Source organism: Populus nigra, chromosome 14 (assembly GCF_951802175.1).
Source record: "Populus nigra chromosome 14, ddPopNigr1.1, whole genome shotgun sequence".
Classification (NCBI taxonomy): domain Eukaryota; kingdom Viridiplantae; phylum Streptophyta; class Magnoliopsida; order Malpighiales; family Salicaceae; genus Populus; species Populus nigra.
The window spans coordinates 8,796,266-8,804,460 of NC_084865.1; positions in this window are offsets into that span (position 1 = coordinate 8,796,266).

The window sequence follows — 8,195 nt, forward strand, 5'->3', positions numbered from 1 at the left end:
ACCAAAATCCAACAATTAATAATCCAGTCCACAATCCAATATCCGAAAAGTTGAGGTCAAAATTTTTTTTTTTTTAGGCGGTAAAACCAGCCATTTGATTTTTTATTTTTATGTATTTTTTTTGTTTTCCAATAATTAAATAGAAATTTGTTACCTTTGCTTGCTAGCTCCCCGGCAACGGTGCCAAAATTGCTTGACCGCTTTTTATATTCGGCTTGTTTTAACTCGCAAGTGCACGAGTGTGTGATGTAGCAATTAACTCGGTAAGATCGAGGTCATATCCACAGAGAGCTAGATCTGGAAATTAAGCTAGGTAACAAAAAAAACTCAAGAGAAATTAAATTAACAATAACTTGGTTGAAAATAATTGATGGATTTGTTTTCAAAGATGAAAAAGTGTAAATAGATTTTAAATGACAAGAAAAAGTAAGTCTTAGTCCAAATCAATTTTAATGGTGATGTATTGGTGATTCCTTCAACATATATAAGATAACTCAACCTAATATCAACGATGGTGATATTAGATCGGAAGATATTACAATGAAGTTTAAAAAGATGAAGATTGATTATTGCTTAAGAATGAACAAGTACTTTCATATTAAGTAAGACATTGAATCAAGCAATCTCTATACCAAAACTAAGGTTTGTGCATAAAAATTCAAGATTATAACATTACCTAAATGATTTCTAAAATTTCTTTGCAATAATAAACATTCATGAAGAAAATGAAAAGATAGACATTAAGATTCATTCATATCTTAAAGAACTCACCTCAACCACCATCATCCTTGATTTGGATCCAAGAAGGAGATTAGCCAACCATGATTATATGTAATAACACTTTAATAAATATGAAATAACTTAAATCAAACTGAAATAATAAGTTTTACAATCTAAAGAACCGAAATCTATAAAGAAGAACTCAACACAATTGCAGTAAAAATTCGGACACAAATCTGACTCTAACTTTGGACAGCAATTCGACCCTCTTAGAAGCCTCCTCTGGAGATGGCTATTAGAGACATATTTATAGACCATTCTGTTAGCTTTCCAGATCATTAAAGAACAGCTCATTTGGACATCTGAGTCAAACGTTATAGAGAAAACACCGAAAGGTGTTCTGGAAAATCAAACCAGGTCAGCTTGGAGAACACTTTGGTGCACGTTTTTCTTCCTCCTTTATGAGTTGTCTCTTTCTTCTTTTGACCCAAAATAATGTCACAATGTCCCCTCCAGCTTTCCATCCATGTGCTTGCCCTCTTGGATGAATGAATTACCCAAATAAATCAAATGTTATTTATTGTGTGGACATGTAGGATCATGGATTGTGTTTGGGCTGATTTGGAGGGTGATTTGGGGCTGATTTGGGGCTGAATTTAAGCATCAAATAAGGACACAAATGTACCTATTATTTGGGCTAAGATTGACTTTGAAACCTTGAGTGTTTGATGGTTGAAGTTTGCACACAACATAAGGCATGTTTGGGCTTGAAATAGATCATATGATATTCTTTTCTAGAATTGGACTAGAATTGATTTTTGGGGCAAATTTGGAGCACTTATTTGAACCAAGATTTGCTTCAATCTTCAACTAAATTTCTCTTCAATTCTTTGTTCCGAATTCCGACGTTGAATTTTCTAAAATAATTCATTTAAGCTCCAAAAACCTATCGAGACATTAAAAGAAACTTCATTACTAAAAAGCACATCAATTATTATAAAAAACCCAAATAAAAATAATAAATACATATGTAAAATAAGAGACTTAATGATACTTTTGATGCACAATCAGTGGGTGAAACTATCGAATAATATGGTTACATCAAATACCCCCACACTTAGCTCTTGCTCGTCCTCGAGAAAGGATAAATAAAATCAAATTGAAAATAACTATGATCAATCTCTTAATCTCCCATCAATGTCCAAGAATATATACATTATAAACAAGAATACAATCAAGAATGATAAATAGTATAATTCTCATGAATTCATTTACATGCAGACTTCAAAACTCAATTAATCGTCGGGATTTAAATGAAATCTATGCCATGCCAAAGTGATAGGTCCTCTCATTGATATACGCTCCAACACTCACGTGTTTAAGGCTTATATGTTTAAATCTCTCAAATTCAATCAATGAATATGTTCTACCATAAGCTTGCTCTTCAATCTCATCTCCATTACTAACATATTACAAACAATGCATGAATCAAACGGTCTTATTTTCTGGTTGTAATGGGGCTAAGGTTAAGGTGAGGTAAAAGAGAGTAAAAGAAAAGGTTCAAACCAAAGAAAGTAGAACATTCTAAAAAATGATATTTCAAACAAGATATTTCATCAAAGTACATAAATTTTCCATCTTTAATCACCAATGCTTAGCTTCTTTTGATTTCAAGCTTTTTCAACATAAAATCTTAAGAACATAAAGGAACACTTTTTTCTTTTTCTTTGTTCTTTTTTTTCCTTTTTTTTTTTACCTTTGGCAACTTTGCCAATCTTTTCATCAAGCATCACTTCTTCTTTCTTTTCATATAATTTTCAACCATAATTCCATGAGATATCATAAGTATGTGCTCTACTAATCGTTGGCCAAGGGAAAAGAAAACATATAAAAAGTTAAGGCTTATATATGGATAAAGCAAAGAAAAGATAAACAAGCTCAAAAGGGGCTCACTAAGGATAATATGTTTTAGGTTGGCTTTTTGTCTCAAGTGGTTAAAATTTCTAATGCCTTTATCATCTTCATGTATATGTAATGCGAATGTAATCTCAACAAGATATGAAGCAAGTTCTAGAGATACATATCATTGAAAGAATGCACAATCAAAGAATATAATGTTGAAGGCTCAAAAGCTTGCATTGGTATAACACTATAAAGTCAACATGGCATATTCTCAAAGTCAATCCCTAAACCAATTAAACCTTAAAATTTACTTGCATACTCCTTCATTTGATTTATATCTTCATCTATCTTAACTAATTCTCATACATAATACTCATATTCTCAAAAACCAATGGGAGTTCAAAAGATCAAACATAATTTATTTATTTTTTTGAAAAATAACAAAGAAAACCAAAATTAGAAAACCAACATCCTCCCAATACCCCCACACTTAAAACACAACATTGTCCTCAATGTTGAAATAAAAGCAAAGGAACAGAAGAGAATGACAGAAAATAAATTAAAATGCAAAAAAATAAAAGATAAGGAAAAAGAAAGCAAATCTGATTTTTTTTGTGTGCTGGGTTGCCTCCCAGTAAGCGCTTTTGTTTTATGTCATTGGCTTGACATGTGGCATGCTCATTCTTCATAGATTGGTTCAGCTAACTCTATAGAAACGGTGAGTTCTGTCGTCCAACCTTCATAGAAAGGTTTCAAACGATGTCCATTGACCTTGAGTACTTTGTTGGTTTCTAAACTTGTAATTTCAATTGCACCATAAGGAAAAACATTAGAAACAACAAAAGGTCCAATCCAACGAGAGCGTAATTTTCCAGGAAAAAGTTTCAAACACGAATGATAAAGAAGGACTTTGTCTCCAATATGAAACTCCTTTCTTGTAAGCATTCAATCATGAAGATTCTTAGTCTTTTCTTTGTAAATCCTTGCATTCTCATAAGCATCATTTTGAATTTCTTCCAACTCTTGCAGTTGTAGTTTTCTTGCAATCCCAGCAGCATCATAATCCATGTTACATTGTTTAATGGCCCAAAAAGCTTTATGTTCAAGCTCCACCGGTAGATGACATGCTTTCCCATAAATCATTCTATAAGGTCTATAGGTGATTTATAAGCAGTCCGATAAGCCCAAAGTGCATCTCCAAGACGTAGACTCCAATGCCGGTTAGGTTGCACTGTTTTCTCCAAAATGGACTTGATTTCTCGATTTGAAATTTCAGCTTGGCCATTCATTTGAGGATGATATGCTGTGGAAGTTCGATGAGTCACATGATATTTGCGTAGCAATGCTTCCATGGAACGATTACAGAAATGAGTGTCACGATCACTAATGATAGCTTTAGGGATTCCAAACCTGTCAAATATGTGAGTCCTGACAAAATCTAAAACAACCTTAGCATCGTTAGTTCGTGTGGCTTTCGCCTCAATCCATTTGGACACATAATCAACAACAAGAAGAATATAAAGATTGCCAGATGAAGAAGGAAATGGACCCATAAAGTCAATACCCCAAACATAAAAAATTTCACTTACAAGAATATTCGTTAAAGGCATTTGCTTTTTATGAGTGATATTACCTATTCTTTGGCATTTTTCACATGATTTGCAGAAGTGATATGCATCTTTAAAAATAGAAGGCCAATAGAAACCACTTTCAAGTACCTTGTGGGCTGTTCTTTTTGCTCCAAAATGCCCACCACAAGAATGAGAATGACAAAAGGTGAGAATGGAATGAAATTCATCTTGTGGTACACACCTCCTAACTACTTGATCCACACAAAATTTCCAAAGGTAAGGATCGACCCAAAAATAATATTTAGCATCAGTTCGTAACTTATCTTTTTGGGGTTTAGACAAACTTGAAGGGAATTCTTTGGTGACTAAATAGTTTACCAAATCAGCATACCATGGTCTTGTAGAGGAATGCAACATATACAACTGCTCATCGGGGAATGTCTCTCTTATTGTTTCGATCTATATATCCTCGGTCCTCAGTCGGCTCAAGTGATCAGCCACATGGTTTTCGGCACCTTTTTTGTCTTTGATCTCAAGATCGAATTCTTGTAAAAGCAAGATCCACCTAATTAGTCTTGGTTTGGACTCCTTCTTCTTCAAAAGATACCTGAGAGCTGCATGGTCAGTAAAAACAATGACTTTTGTACCAAGTAGATATGACCTGAATTTTTCAAGAGCAAACACCACTGCAAAAAGTTCCTTTTCAGTTGTATGGTAATTGCATTGTGCTCCATCCAACATGCAAGAAGCATAGGCGATAACATGCAAATTCTTCCCAATTCTTTGCCCAAGCACAGCTCCTACCGCATAGTCACTCGCATCACACATTATCTCAAAAGGTTCATCCTAATTTGGTGGTTCGATGATAGGGGCAGATGTGACACGTCTCTTAAGCTCATCATGGGCATCTTTACATGCTTGATCAAACACAAAATCCACTTCTTTGGCTAATAGTTTGCACAAGGGTGCTGTAATCTTTGAGAAATCTTTGATAAAGCGTCGATAGAAACCTGCATGGCCTGGAAAAGAACGAACTTCCCTCACGCATGAGGGGTAAGGCAATGATGAAATAACATCTATCTTAGCTTTATCAACCTCTAATCCACGTGAAGACACAACATGCCCAAGAACTATTCCTTGTTCTACCATAAAATAACACTTTTCATAGTTCAAGACAAGGTTAGTTTCAATGCACCTTTTCAAGATTAAAGATAAATTTTCTAGACATTTATCAAAAGAATCACCATACACCGTGAAATCATCCATGAAAACCTCAATTATTCTTTCAACATAGTCAGAAAAAATACTCATCATGCATCTTTGAAAAGTTACAGGGGCATTACAGAGACCAAAAGGCATTCTTCTATATGCATATGTACCAAATGGACATGTAAATGTAGTCTTTTCTTGATCCTCAGGATTAATAACAATCTGATTGTATCCACTATATCCATCAAGAAAGCAATAAAAAGACTTACCTGCTAGGCGTTCAAGCATGTGATCCATGAATGGTAATGGGAAATGATCTTTGCGTGTAGAAAGATTGAGCTTTCTGTAATCAACACACATTCTCCATCCACTCGAGATGCGAGTAGGAATGAGCTCATCATTTTTGTTTTTCACCAATGTGATTCCGGTCTTTTTGGGCACCACATGGATTGGCGCGACCCATTTACTGTCAGTGATGAGGTAAATGACTCCTACATCTAACAATTTCAAAATTTCAGCTTTCACTACCTCCATCATAGGCGGGTTCAACCTCCTTTGCATTTCCCTTGTTGGTTTTGCGTTGTCCTCCAATAGTATGTGGTGCATACACATTGAGGGACTAATGCCCTTGATGTCGGCTAAAGTCCATCCAATGGCCGTCTTGTGATCACACAACAACTTCACAAGTTTTTCCTCTTGCATACTTGTCAAACCTTTTGCTATGATAACGGGAAGTGTATTGTTGTCGCCAATGAATACATACTTCAAATTATCGGGCAAAGGTTTTAATTCTAACTCGGGGGCCTGTAAAATAGATGACAAAGCTTTTTATGTGAGAGTACTAAATCAACAAAGACATTACCATGGGGAATGGTTTGCAAAGCTTGTAAAGCCAATACTGATTCATGCACGTTTTGGGGAACACACACGTGCCTCTCCATCTCTTCTATCTTGGTGAAATCATAGCCATAGCTCAAAGCTATGCTTAATCTGTCTTCGCAATCAAAATCACAAACTTGCTGCACACACTTATCAATTTGGTCATAGCATGTGATAGAATAAACATTGCTATAAGGATATTTCATTGCATCATGAAAATTGAATTCAATTTTTGCATCTCCTACTTCCATAGACAAGGTATCCTTACCACAATCAATCTTTGTGTTGGCGGTTTTCAAGAATGGTCTCCCAAACAATATAGGAGTGCTGGTTGATGAATCACAAGAATCATGTTCCATATCGAGAATATAAAAATCACATGGAATAACCAAACTATTAATCTTGACTAGGACATCTTCTATCACACCAAGTGGGTAAACAAAACTACGATCTGCAAGTTGTATTACAATGCTAGTTTTATTCAAAGGCTCAAGACTAAGAGAATCATAAACATGTTTAGGCATAACATTAATGGATGCACCTAAATCGCATAAAGCTCTTTTAAAACTAGCATTACCAATAACACATGGGATAGTAAACGCACCTGGGTCTTTTTGTTTCAAAGGCAGATTCTTTTGAACAACGGCATATACAACTTCACCCATACTTACCATTTCATGACCTTTCAGTTTGAATGCTCTCTTGGTAGTACACAACTCCTTCAAGAATTTTGCATACTTGGGAATTTGCTTGATAGCATCAAGCAAAGGAATGTTCAGTTCCACTTTCTTGAAAACCTCTAAAATCTCTTTTTCTTTGTCTTCTTTCTTTGACCTAGAAGAACTCATAGGAAAGGGTGGAATTGTTTAAAAACTGGAATTAATTGAGTGAGGAGTTACCTTTGGAGTGTTGGTCTTTATTTCAGTTTGTGGAGGAGAAGGATGTTCCTTCTTTGTACTCAATTCAGTTTCTATCTCTTCTTCTTCCTCCATCTCAATTTGTTTTTTCCTTTGCTCTTCAAGTTCTTTCCCACTTCGCAGCATGATTGCACTAACATTCTCTTTTGGATTTAATGCTTGGGAGGGTAACTTTCCATTCATTTGTACTTCCAATTTCCCTACACTTGAAGCTACTTGCCCCATTTGCTTTTCCAAGTTGTGAATACTTGACCTTGTTTCCTGTTGAAAAGACATAACATTTTGTTGCAAGGTAACAATATTAGAAGCCAAAGTTTTCATCATCTCACGAAGATCATCATTGGATGATGACCCATAACATTGGAGTTTGTGAATGGAGGGGGTTGTCTTGCTTTATAATTTTGTTGGGGCTGAAATCCATAGGGATGGAACTGTCGGCCTTGATTGCCTTGTTGGGATGGGTTGCCGTAGCGTAAGTTGGGATGATCTCTCCATCCGGGATTGCACGTGTTGGAAAAGGGATCATATTTACACTGGGGATGTCCGTTGAATGTTCCATCAATTACATGAGCTTGTTCAATGTAGTCTTCTTGCATTGTTGGGCACATATCCGAAGCATGTCCTTGTAAGGAGCATTTGCTACAAACTTTCACCTGCTGCACATTTCCACAAGCCAAAGAACACACAAGAGAAGTAAGATCATTAACTTTACTTTCAAGGTTAGAAATACTTACCTCATTTACTCGTTTGTTGGAGAAGTCTCCACGAGTGCCAAATGGTTTGAGTTGGCTGCCATGTTTGAGATCAACTGGCATGCAGCCTCGGGTGTCTTATCCACCAATATGCCTCCACTTGCAGCATCAATGATACTACGGTCAGTAGGCATCAATCCTTCATAGAAATATTGAATGAGCAGCTAATCGGGTATTTGATGATGAGGACATTGAATGCAGAGTTGCTCAAATCTTTCCCATGAGATTGCCGAATCCCACATATT